This window comes from Cyprinodon tularosa, unplaced genomic scaffold, assembly GCF_016077235.1.
Source record: "Cyprinodon tularosa strain WSP-4 unplaced genomic scaffold, ASM1607723v1 ctg1074, whole genome shotgun sequence".
In the NCBI taxonomy this organism is placed as follows: domain Eukaryota; kingdom Metazoa; phylum Chordata; class Actinopteri; order Cyprinodontiformes; family Cyprinodontidae; genus Cyprinodon; species Cyprinodon tularosa.
The window spans coordinates 304492-317877 of NW_024037865.1; positions in this window are offsets into that span (position 1 = coordinate 304492).

Here is a 13386-nt window from a genome sequence, read left to right on the forward strand (position 1 = left end):
AGCTGCAAATGATCAGAGTTTTGCTAATGCATTGTCTTGTTGGCTTTTTATTAGCAATGCATTAATCAGCCCTGCTATGTGTGTTGTTGAGCCATGCCCACAAAAAAATATGCTCAATGCCAATATTAAATGAAGTATATCATCTGTAGAGGAGTCTCAGATGAAGATTTGGGACATATATAAGTGTGTGTCAGTCTCAGAGTTAGTCAGCTACAAGCTAATTAATGTTTCAAAGTAGCTCCAGCCACCTTGAAAGGGGGTGCTGGGATTATGGGGTTAAACTACGGGACATCAAAGAACTCAGTTTAGAGGCTGGAGTCTGTAGTTCAGGTAAATTGAAGTCCTAAAACAATGAAACATATTTTTGTGAAAAGATAAACAAGATTAATGTTATTTTTACTGATCAGTTTGAACCTGCTTTCATTTGGTAAAAAGCCTTTGTCTTAATAATGTATTAAAGAAATCTGTCTCTCCTCTAGACATGTAAGTTTTTTCTTTTTAAAGATTTTTTTAAAGCATAATTTTCCTTTAAACTAACTAATAAATTTGTTCTTGATTGCTGTAGATGTTCTATTTACCTGCTATGACTGAAAGTAACTGTCACCCAGTTTTTACAACAGATTTTATGTATTATATTCTGCTGTGGATGTTTTAATTATTGTAATCACTTCTAAATTGATGAACGAGCAGCAATAAAAACCTCATGGATTGTAACAATTTGCTTCTTCAAATGGTTTGATATTCGTTAGAAACAATCTTTTTCCATGTTTTTTCTGATATTTTCAGACAAACTAAAGTAAAAGTAAATAGTTCTGGCCAAACTGGCCATTGGATAAATCCTCCTTTGCTTGTTGGAGAACTTAGATTAGGAAATAATGTAGGTACGTATTCTGGCCCAGTTGGTTTGGCACCTGATAAAACAAGTGTTTCAAAAGGCAAGGTGGCCAAAGTTTGATGGTAGGGCTGAAGAATATGGACTCTGGGAAGAACGGATGCTGTGTTGTATGCAACGTGTCGGATTAAAAGAGACTATTCTGAACGAGCCTGGTGGACTGCTGACAGTTGAGCAACGAGGCGAGAATGAGAAGCTGAATGCTCATGCTTACTGCGCGTTAGGTCCATTACTGGACAAAGTTAGTTTGGGACTGATATTCAGAGACTGTAAAAGCAAGGGGCACAAGAGCCTCCATGTGCTGAGAGAGCACTACATTGGCAAAGGTAGGCCATGGATTGTTTCATCATACTTTAACTGACCTCGCTGAAGAAAGCGGAAACAGAGACTGTGACACAGTACATTATCCTGGCAGAGCAGATCTTCACAGCGCTGTAGGCGAGGCATTGAGTGAGGGGCTGATGATGGCAATGATTATGAGGGGACTTCTAGAGAAATATTAACCATTTAGGCTGATGGTAACCCATGGTTCAGCGGAGATGAAACTGGCAGAGTTCAAGGCGAAGCTGCGAAACTTTGAGGCATCTGAGGATGCAGAGCTGGTAGCCGAGATAGCGGGAGAAAACGTGCTGAAAGCACTGAAGAAAATGACATCGCCAACACAGCGGTGTCGTTTTCTTGTCGTTGGCAGTATGAAGAAGAGGGACATCGAAAAGATAAATGCACAAGGACAGTTTAGTGCAGTTCCTGCAAAAGCACAAACCACAGCAACAAAGCCTACAGGAAGAAAGAGTGTACACAAATGTCCAAGTGTGTTCACTCTGAAGACAGCGGCGGTGGCAGCGACAGCAGAAGGGGCGGTAACAGCAGCAGAGGCTGTGGTGGTACCAGTGGCGGTCGGGCAGCGAGTGCTGGCGGACGGATCGAGCAGGGGCGTGCATACATAGACACTAGGTGGTGCTAAAGCACTAGGAAGTTTGCCCTTTATCAAAGAAAACGCCCTTTTGAAACTCGTTGTTTTATTTATTTATTTTTTTTATTACTAATATTATTAAGATTTTACTGAGGTCGGTTTTGAAATGATCTTTTGAAAACCTGAGCCATTAAAAACGACTGAAACAATGCCCCGAAATGACCCACCTCCTTGCGCACACCCGACCAGCCTCTCTCTCTTCCTTTGTCACGTGAACTCGCGCGGTCGCCCGCAGGGCATGCCAGATGCGCAGCATCATAGCAGTTTTCAGATAGCAGGAACGGTCGCTGACAGGCTGCTTCTCCTGTGCACCATTAGCCAGGTAATATACAGATCAAGCTCAATCATTTTGTTGTGCATTAAAATGTCTCATTCAGCAGCACCAAACAAGCATTTTTGCCGACTGGTCACCTGATAAACTAGTTGTGTCCTTGTAAGATGCTATTTTACTTTTTATATTTTGTATCCATATTTTTTATCTTAGGTGTATACATTAGTCTATTTTATTGCATGACGTATACCCACAGTTTTTAGATATTTTTATAATTTTATATACGTATTCCATATTATATGTTTCATGTTGCACGATTGTACCACAAAAAATTCCTAGTTTGTGAACTCCTTCACTAACAATGGCAATAAACCTGATTCTGATTCTGAAGGTTTTACACTGTAGCCCAAGTCAATGACAGATAACGTGAGGACGAACACATAGGCTACAAATAATTTTGGTAGAGTTTGCAATTGCAAATCTACAGTATGGAAGAGGATTAGGGCCACTGAAAAAAAAAAAATAAGTTAACTGATTTTTAAATTTTATTTCAGTTTAGTATGGGAAAAAACTCAGAATTCTGACTTTAATCTCATAATTCTAACTTTTTTCTCATAATTCTGACTTTTTGCTGAGAATTCTGACTTTTTGCTCAGTATTCTGACTTTAATCTCAGAATTCTGACTGAATTCTGACAATAAAAAAGTCAGAATTCTGACTTTTTTCCCATGTTAAACTGAAATAAAATTTAAAAATCAGTTAACTTTTTTTTTTTTCAGTGGCCCTAATCCTCTTCTGTACAAATCTATGTGTTAAGAAAAACGTTTTCTGTTGTATAGGTTTTGTTAGGCAACATAAATTAACACATTTTGGTCTCTTTACTGTCTTAATTGTATATTGATTTAGTAATTGCAGCACAATGCCAAGAAAGGAGGGTTAATCGTATTGAAAAATCTTAAAAGCTGTTCACATTTTATTTTTAAGTGGTTTGTAGGCTACCATAAGTCATATCCACGTGACAAGACTTCCAGTCATGTTGCCCTAATAGCCCATTATTTAAACTAATGTGGCATATTTGTTAAAGCTATTATTATTATTATTATTATTATTATTATTATTATTATTATTATCATTATTATCATTATTATTGTCATGATGGTTGTTATTATTATATTGTAGCCAGTCACAGCAGGGAAGTTCTATACCATCAACATCTACCAGGACAGGAGATGAGGAAGAGTTCAGGGAAGACACAGAGACAGAAAAAGACCAGGATGAGGGAGACCAGATGGATGAGGGAGAGCAGATGGATGAGGGAGAACAGCAGGATGAGGGAGAGCAGATGGATGAGGGAGAGCAGATGGATGAGGGAGAACAGCAGGGTGAGGGAGAACAGCAGGGTGAGGGAGAGCAGATGGATGAGGGAAAACAGGGAGATGAGCCAGATGAAAGAAGTACGCTTTAGTCTGTTCTGTTGGTGATGTGACTTTTTTCCATTGAAAACTCACGTTTAGAGAATGTTACAAATAAAAGTCAAATTTCATTCAACATGCGTTTATTTTTTTTTTTATAATTAAGTGTTCCACGTGCGCTAAAAAGTGCCCTTCCCCCTCCTCCTGAGCACCTGCCCCCCAAAATGTCTGTGCACGCCTCTGGGATCGAGGCGCGGGGGCCCGCAACAGACAACTTTACATTCCAGGTAGAGACCAAGGACACCTGCAGGCCAGTGCAGCGGCGGCAGATTGAGGGAAAAGGGCTGATCATTGACACAGGCGCAACATCCCACATGTTGAATGACAGAAGCTGGTTCAAGATCTTCGACAGCTCATTCAAGCCAGAGGGCCACAGCGTGGAGCTGGCTGACAGGAGGCGGACATTCGGGTTGGTGGAAGGCAGAGGAGACGCATGGGTGTGTCTTGTTGACAGCGACGGACGAAGATGTACTGTGACTCTCAATAATGCCCTGTACATCCACTGCAAACGGTGCCAAGGTACTCTTCGAGGAAGGTAACAATGTTCTTGTAGCACCTGATGGTGCAAGATTTAACATTCAATTGTGTGACAGAATGTACTGCTTACAAACCTAGTATAATTAAAAGGATGTGTGCAATGTTAGCCATGATATCCAAACCTAGCACGAGGTTATGGGGCATTGTAACTATGAGGACAAACTGAAATTACAGGATTTAACCAAAGGCATGCACATTAAAGGTGCAAAACACAAGTCTGATAAGGAATGTCATGTGTGCATAGAGGGGAAGTTTACTCAAAAGAGAAAAAGAAATGCAACTGAAAAGGTGAAAACACAACTTGAGTTGGTAAGCACTGATCTAGCTAGTCCAGTGACCAAAGGTTCAATCGATGGTTATAAATACATGCAATCTGTCACAGATGTGTGCACAGGAGTAGTTTTCGCATACTTCCTTAAAGCAAAGAGTGATATCATACAGGCTACTGAAAAGTTCCTGGCTGATGTAGCGCCTTATGGCAGCATGAACTGCATCCGGTCAGACAACGGGGCCGAGTTTACCAATAGAGAGTTTAATAAACTCCTAAAAAAGAACAAAATCAGACATGAGACGTCCTGTCCTTACTCTCCATACCAGAATGGGATAGCTGAGAGGGAAGGGCGCACTGTTTTTGAGATGCATTGTGTAAGCTTATTGGCAGTAACGTACCTAAGACCTATGACATTATGCTATACAGGAAGCAGCCTACACCAGAAACAGATTCTTTAACAAGCAAATTGGCACAACACTGTACACAGCACTGACGGGGAAAACGTGTGATCTAGCCAAGATGCACAAATTCGGGTTAGAGTGTTATGCGTACATACAGTACAAGGGTAAACTAAATCCCAGGTGTGAGAAGGGTCTTTCGTAGGGCATGACAAGGGCAGCCCCGCCTTTCTAGTTTACTACCCCAATAAGGGAAAAGTGCAGAAACACAGACTGGTTAAATGTATCCCTAAGAACACATGTGACAGCGAGACTCAGACACAGGAATTAGGATTTGACCTCATTGAAAATACTGAGAAGACAGACACATCACATCCCAGCACTCAGAGCATAGACGTATAGACTGACATTTCCAAGCCCCAGAGAATGATGGCGAGGAGCACCACAGGGTGACACCACAGGCCCCAAGCAGTGGGAGATACCCCACTAGACAGCATAAGCCCCTGAGTTATCTCAGTGATTCATACATTCACCAGTGTTGACTATTGCTACCAAGCAGTGGGTGGTGTGCCATTGACCTTTAAACAGTCTATGGCATCACCACAGGCAGGTAAATGGAAAAGGGCAATGGATAAGGAGATGCAGTCTTTAGAGGAGAACCAGACCTTAACCAAATTGCCAGAAGGGAGAAAGAAAGTCAAAGGTAGGTGGGTATATGCTATTAATGGGGGCTGCGATGGACAGGAGCAGTATAAGGCCAGATTTGCTGCAAAGGGGTATAGCCAGAGAGCGGGAATAGATTATGGCGAGAAATTGTCCCCCATGGCCAAAATGACAAGTGTTTCCTTAGTCATGCAAAAAGGCAGCTCAAGAGAACTTGCTGCAACACCAAATGGACGTAAAGACAGCGTATATACACGCACACATAGACCGAGACATTTACATGGACCAACCTGAAATTATGGAAAAGTGGGATACAACCTAGTGTGTACTGTCCTACAGATGAGAAGATAGCATATGCTATGTAAGCGTCTGATGGATTATAAATATGTTAAGTACTGTATGTACTGTACAATTTTTCAATTTAATTCTATGTTTGTTTATTCTGATTGGTAAAAGCTGTACAGGATACAAGTCACTCATAAGTGGGAGTGTTAATATGTGTAATATAATATATGTGTATGACTGACTGAATGTATTCTGTACTGTGCCTGTGTCTGTTCCACACCACAAGGGGGTTCTGTTGAGTTGCATGAGACCCCGCTGCCAAATCTGATGATGAGAAGCTGGAAGAGCAGTTTGTCTGTTTGCCCTCAAGGCTGAAGAGAGAAGTTGTGCCGTCTACCTTTCTGGTGTTGCACTATAGGACTCCTGCTGTGTGTTAGTAGTACTCCTGCTGACAACGGACTATGTGTTTTCACCCCTCAATTCTTACTTTTCATGGCTAAAAAATTACCTTTGGTGGATTTTTATGACACGTACATTTATTTTATGGGAAATACATCTGGAGGTTATTTTTCTGTGGAATCTTATGGAGAAAAAAAAAAAAAGAATGTTTTTACCATGATTAGTCAACACCCAAGCCGGTAGAAGAGGTAAACAAGTAAGAGCTGGAAGTTATGAATCATAAATTGATGACAGAAACACGTCAGCATCAAGACCAGATTCTAATATCTCTGCAGTGGGACTATAAATCTGATACAGTACTGCTGTTGAAGCTCTTCGAAAATGTTATTAGCTCCCAGGACAGCAGTGAGAAGTGATGGAGGGTTATTGTCACTGGCTGATTTAAATTATAAATATAATGCCTGATTCTCAACGATCAATTTAGTTCATGGTAGCCTCAGTAATCCTCCAGTTCCTAAACTTAAAAATGCATTTATTGAAGGAATCAATATAATAGACGAAAAATGCAAAAACATATTTTTTAAGAAAAGTATTAAAAAATATCTTATATCATAATTCAATTTAAATCCTTTTGCTTTTAAAAGAATACTCAAAAAAAAAAAAAAAAAAAACGTGCATTGAGAAATAAATATCTTAAGTTTGCTATTCTGCCTAAATATAAATAAATTCATTTTTAGAACTTAAATGTTGTAGTAAAACCCAAACAATTTTATTCTCAGTTCATAACTGGTTACTCTATAAATCCTTAAATATGATTTTATTGCCCAAGATAAACAAATAGAATTTATAATTAATAATATAATTATTAAGGTCATTTTTTTCATATACAATTCCAAAAAAGTAAAGAAAAAAAAAAACAATCCACTGGACTTTACTAAGATTCTAAGTTTGAAGGCAAACTTAGAAACGTTTCTAAGTTTTTATTTATTTGTTTTTTATTATTATTATTATTATTTATTTTCTTTTTTTTTTTGTCCTGTCCAGCATCATAGTAAGCAGAATGGTAGTCTGGTTGCTTTATTGTGTTGAACAGATTTTGCTTTGCCAAGGGGAGCTTGGGGGTTCCCCTTGAGAACCTATTTATAATTTTATTAATTAATTTTATTTCTTTAATTACACATTTTTATAGCAACATTTTACATCATATCGCTGGGCTTGACAAAACGAAACTGAAAGAGGCAATGATAGAAAGTGGAACAGAGAGAGATAAAGGAAAAAACAAAAAACAAAAAGAGTGATGGAGAGAGAGAGAAATAGAGAAAGAGAGAGAGAGAGAGAAAAAAAAAAAAGGATACACTCACACAGTACCTTGGTGCGTCTATACAGGAACCCCTAAACATCATTCCGCGAGCCCCAAGCCCCCGCCGCACCCCGCCACCCCTACCACCGTCCCCCATCCCCAGGCGCAGCAGAACAGGCGCCCCCTGGGTCCAGCCGACCCCCCGCAGCGTGGCCAGCCGTGACCCTGAGCCCGCGGAACAGCCACCACCCTCCCCCCCAGCAGCGCCCGGGAGGCCAGGGCATCAAAGGATCCCGTTTCCCTCAACCCCCCGCTCATGGCTATGTGTAAAATGTGTGTTGTTTGCGGTTAAAACTGAGAGGCAGTGCTAAGCCATGTCAGGAGCGGGGCCGCGCAGACAGCATAGCCACCTACCCGCCCCCCCCCACACACACACTCCGCGGCCCGCCCCCCAGAGGTGATTGTGAGCTGTTGTTGTTTCATGTGTCCAGTGTCTAAATGCAGTTAAAAAAACTGGGGAGCAGGTTGTCTCGGCATGCGGCGAGCTAGGGCACGTTGATGCCCCCCTCTCAGCACCAGCCTGAAGTCCCCTCCCCAGAGCCCTATATGTGTGTGTGAAAAAGAGCGGGGGGGGAGAGGAATCGGGAAGGAAGACCAGCGGGGTGTATGAATTCCCCCCTGGAGTTTAAGCCGTTAACGGCATTAAGTACCCCTGCCCCCCGGGACCCCCCCCCCAGGGCAGAAGAGGCCAGGCACGACCGCCCCCAGAGCCACGCACCCAGCACCGCCGCAAAAGGGCCAACAGTGGCCCCCCAGGGGCCCCCGACCACCACCGCCACAGAGGAGGGACAGGGACGGGAATGAACGAGGACCGCGGAAGGACTAGGGCCCACAGGCCCCCCATCCTCAGGTCCCGTAGACCCCCCCCATGGGGCAAGGACGCCAACCACCCATACATCCTCACACACAACAAGCACCCACCCTTCACTCCAGCTCTCGTCCACTCCAAGCACACCCCACTCCTCTCCACCTGCGCAGGACCAACCCCCAGCCCTACACCCCAACCCACCACACAGCCCTCCGCCCATCAACAACCCTCTCCCACCCCCCCACCCCACCCCCCCACACTCCCCCCACAGGTAACCACACACGCACCCCCCCCGCACATCCAACCCCCGCATCCTCGAGGCCGCTCTCCTCCACCAACATTAAGTGATGGAGCTAATCACAGGGGACCAGAGGGAGTGGAATTCATCTAACTGATTCTTAGAGAAGGCAGACATTGATTCAATACTGATGTGGTCTACTAAGAAATTCCTAAACTGGCTGATACTCAGATTATTTTTGGATTTCCAGTTTCTAAGTTTGAAGGTAATTTGCTTCCCATTCAGGAAGTTTTTTCATTTCAAAATGTCAGAAACGGTGCTGAGTTTGAGGTTTAAAACAAAGCCTTAATCTGGCTTAGAAAAAATGCAAATTGAACCTGATGATTGAGAGCCCCTTTGGAATGGGGGTCGTTTGGTTTCTTTGTTAGCCTGTAATACCCGAAACCTGTCTATGTCTCTAAAAGGGGGTCTTTAAAGGGAATTGTTTGTCTGGCTGAAGAGGCGAGCTGCTCTGTTCCCCTGTAATGGGGTGGGGGTTGCAATGATAGTGGGAAGGAATCAACTCAATTGCTGAATTGTAGGTTTTTGAAATGATTATCACCTGAGAATCTTCACCAGCATATTTTTCATACACAAACATTGTCTTACCAAAACTCTTGCTACAATTATAGGATTTAAAAATGAATGGTTGTGCACCCCCGCCTGTATCTGTGACAGATTCTTAGTATTGATCAAATAAAAAAGGTAATAAAACCTGTTGTGTGAAGGGCTTTGAGGTTTGTTAAAGAACATTCTTGTAATAACCCAACAGGAGAACCAGGGATCAGAGCAGACATTGATTGATGTTGGTAGTAAACTTCAATATAGCAGAATCTGACAATTAACATCAGGCAAGTGCAGTGTGTTGTCCAATGACACAGAGACATGGAGCTGCAGATTGAACAGACCAATCCTCCTGAGCCAGTAGCTTATGCTACCATAGGGAGGACTGAAATTGCTGCTGCAAACCCAGAAAGAATTCACAGTGCCTCTTAGCTTTACTCAGATTATGTTCCTGAATGCTTTTAGTTTCAGCCTAAATATGTAAAAGCAAACTGACTTTTTAACCGTGGTGTTAAAAGTACACATATTTGTTACTTAGGTAGAAGTATAGATACTGAGCGGAGTGGTATATGCTGTTCAGTGCAGCGAGGAATGCTCTGATCTTTATATTGGCGAAACAAAACAACCTCTCCACAGACGCATGGCCCAACACAGAAGAGCGTCCGCCTCTGGACAAGACTCCGCAGTACACCTACACCTTATGGACAAAGGACATTCTTTTGAGGACCAGAATGTCCATATTCTGGATAAAGAAAATAGGTGGTTTGAGAGGGGCGTGAAGGAAGCCATCTTTGTTAAGGGAGAAAAACCAACTTTAAACAGAGGTGGTGGACTCAGATTCCAGCTTCCAAAAACATACAATTCAATCTTAGACATGATCCCTTCCAGATATCACCAAACCCCCCACCCCATCACAGAGGAACGAGGGACCTACCCGCCCCAGCCGGTGAACAATACCTCCGTAACGACCAACCCTTAACAATCATAGACAGGTTTCAGGTATCGGTCTGTGACAGTGTACGTCACTTCCGCAAAAGCGCAATTCATTTAGGGTAGTTAGCGCCATTTCTGTGGTGAAGAGACAGCAGCAACAAACAAAAGAAAACTAACAGAGAGCAGACGTGTTCTAGTTGCTTCTTTGGAAATAATGGGACACTGGTGCTGCGTCAAAGGATGCAATAGTAATTCTAAACAGAAAACAGCAGATGCGGCCTTACGGTTTTTCGTATTCCCCACTTGGAAAAAAAATACGGACCGCAGACAGAGGACTTAACAAAGAGGCGTCGGGCTCCGTGGGTCGCTGCTGTAAGAAGGAAAGACATCACGTTCCATAAAATATCTCCTCATGTTCGTGTTTGCTCTCGGCATTTTCACAAAGGTAAGTCCTTATAAATATACACTAATAGAAATCAACACGCTGAAATGGTTTGCTTATAAAGTTGCAGGAGTTCATGTAAACCTACTGAAACATGCTGTGGAAGAGAAGCGGAAAGTGATGTTTGTTTTATTTCTTTTTTAGACCGCTAAAATTTAATAAATAATGCATTATCTGTATATAATCATTTACACAATCTGCAATACAAATATATTTGTTTTATGAATAAATATATATAAATACAGTGTACATATAAAAACACTGTACATACCCACTCGTCAGCCAACTCAGTGCATTTATTCATCCTGTGCAATCTACTTAAGTTTATTTATTATAATCCTTTGTTCGTCCTGTAAGCTTTTCAGTTTATTTATTTACCTCTGGCCTTACTAGTCCGATGTACTTGTGCTGTTTCGGTATAGCAAATTTCCCCACTGTGGGAAACATAAGCCTATCTTATTTTATAACTCATCTAATCTAATGGGCTCTGTTATTAAGGTGCTTTATATAGTGTTTTGAATAGATGTGTAAAACACTCAACCTTTCATCTACTTTGCAGGTCAACCCGCATATGAGATGATGGAGACTGACCCAGACTGGGCTCCATCCCTGCATCTGGGCCACACTGACATCAGACCAACAGACACAGAACGCTCTTTAAGACGTGGTTATCGGGAACAGCTGAAAAAGAATGCCCTGCAAGCAACTGAAACGGGGCTCCATCAGGCTGATGAAATCCTTCAGCGACAGGATGAAGTTACACATGAGGCGACAGAGAACCCTAACCAGCAACAGACTGACACGCAGAAGGCTGCTGAAAACGTTGGCCGGCCAAACACCAAGGATGACACAGAAGGTGGTCGTCAGGAAGGACAGACAGAATGTAACCTGTGTGTGCTCAGGTGTGCAGAGATGAACCGTCTTTTGGAAGAAAACAGAGAGCTGCGGCGTGAACTTGATGAGCTGCAGATCTCTGATTGCTTCTTTGGAGACAGTAATAAAAAGGCAAGTACTATACGGGTCTACCTTTATGGCTTTGTTTAATTTTCTGCTGCCTCTCATGTCTGCTCAAAATAAAATTCTCAGTCCATTTCAAATGCTTCTGTTAACCTTCATGCGTCTGAGATTGGATCTCCCCTCAAAACATCTTGCTTATCTCTTCCGTGTTTCACCAAAGACTGTGTACAGAACATTCAATGAAATGCTGTCATTTTTATATGCAAATCTAAAGCGTGCAATTGTGTGGCCAGATAGAGACACCTTGCACAAAATTATGCATCATCAGTTTGTGGAGGCCTTTGGACATAGAGTCACAGTGATTATTGACTGTTTTGAAATTTTCACAGAGAAACCAGCTAATAGATGAATGCAAGATCAAGTACTGTTTCAACTTTATTCTTCTTTTTTTATTCTTCTTTTCACACAAATAGAATTTTGCTTTTTTTAAAGTTACTTTTGAAAAATAACAGCAAAACAAATATAAGTTTCACCATCACTTCAAATATTAACAATGTTTCTGAGGTTGTAAAAATGTGTGTACAATAAAGAGTGGATTTGAAATTTGAAACAAGTGTTGTTATTATCTTTTCAATCAAGCAGAGAATTTATGAAAATGCAATACAAAATCTCAAATACATAAATAATGCAGAACAGTGCAAAGCTTCAAATGTTTTACTTTTTCTTCCTCCCTCGTATATAGCAGATTGCTCTTTAGATTAAATTAGAAGATTTTCATTTTCCCTGGTTTGTTTTCACTGTGGTCTGTGGTCTTCAGTAGAGATATTACCTAACAGGTGATATCTGTGAAGAAGACTGCAGATCCCAGTGAAAACAGGCCTGGATAAAGTGAACAGCAAATACAGTGTGCAACTTATCAATGTGCAAAAATTATGACAAGTTTTTTCATTCAGTCTGATGAGCAGCACAAACTGCTCTAATAACTGCAGCTATCTGTGCAACTGCCCACAACATCTGCCTTGTCACTGTAATAATAATATATAATATCGTTCCCTAGCAGCTTTAGAAAGTTTGTCTGGGTAGGGTATCCGTTCAGTTTTCTTGTTCTTTTCCATTTAACTGATAATCCTCACTGCTGGCAGCGCTCTCCTCTTGTTTTCTGCTGTTTTGTTTTTCTTCCGCTCACCACAAAAATGGCGCTAGGGGGCGTGTCAGTCACGTGTCTGACAAAGACCGATTACAGGAGACAATCCCCCCCTTAATGGCAATCCCCCCTTTAACGACCGACCCCTAGAATCATAGACAGGTTCAGATATTACAGGCTAACGATGGAACTAACGACCCATTCATCGGTTACCATTGCATGTTTCCAAGCGATACAAGGCGTTGTCTATATAAGACTCAAACTCACTGCGGATCCAGACATTTGAATTGAGAAAGCTTCCTGGAGAGGCGGCGAAACGTCTTCAAATCTTGAAAACCAAGTCCAGTGGATATTTTTTGAATTTTTACGGAAAAAGTATAGATACTGCAGTTTAAAAACACTCTGGTAAAAGTTGAAGTATCAACTTGACCTCTTTACTCAAGTAAAAGTGAAAAAGTATGTACTCCAAAAAACTACTTAAAGAATAAAAGTATAAAGTAACCTTTAAAAAAGCAGCCAGATGCCACTATATGAATTGAAAGCTCAATTTTTCGACTATTTTGAAAAATTCATTGAGATAGGGCCAAGGATGAGGGAGGTCTTGTTGATATCCATCTCCTGATACGCTCTCGCCTGTGTCCGACCTTTCAGACATTTCAACATCATTTTCTGAATCCCACATTGTAGCATGGTATAGACAATTTATGTTAGCAGTTTGAAGAACACCTGCTTGCTTCTGA